Genomic DNA, 687 nt, shown 5'->3' with positions numbered 1-687 from the left:
CGGTGCTGACGGCGGCGGTGACGTCGACTAGTGCGGGGTGAAGACGGGCGTTGACAACCGGCGCTGACGGCGGGTGCAAACATCGACTAGTGCGGGGGGTGACGGCGGGCGTTGACGGCGGCGCGACGCTGTCGGGCAGGGAACGACAGTGCGGGCAGCGGCGGGCGACGGGGATCAGATCGGGCGCGTCGTCGGCACGTACGACGCAAAAAACTGCGTGCGCGACGTGATTGGGCGACGTGCGCGTTGTCGGGAATATTCCCTCAGATAGCGACGGCTCTGGCAGATTTTTTGCTGCGTCGGGCCGGCGGCAATTATTAAGTGGGCGACGGCTCGTCTACTATTTCATTATGGGCGGAGGGGACCCAAGGTCGTACTTCTCTCGGTCGCATCCGCCAAAGTCGATCATTTTTTTCCACGGGCCACAGTGACCACGCAGGCCACGCACGCCAAATTTTGTCGCGTTCCGACGCTGTACGGATTTTCTATGATTTTTCGCACCGAAAACCCCTAAAACACTGCTCGCACGTGACGCAACGTGTGTTCGTACTCCGTTTTCATTCATCTCTGGCGCGCGGTCACCGGGCGGGGCCCCACACGCGCTGCCAAAAGTTGGGTGCATTCGGCAAACCGCACTGGCACTTGCTGTGCAACCCGGTGGTTTCGGTATGGGCGGAGGGGACCCTC

This window comes from Triticum aestivum, chromosome 6B (genome assembly GCF_018294505.1).
Source record: "Triticum aestivum cultivar Chinese Spring chromosome 6B, IWGSC CS RefSeq v2.1, whole genome shotgun sequence".
In the NCBI taxonomy this organism is placed as follows: domain Eukaryota; kingdom Viridiplantae; phylum Streptophyta; class Magnoliopsida; order Poales; family Poaceae; genus Triticum; species Triticum aestivum.
Note: the sequence above shows the minus strand (reverse complement) of the source record.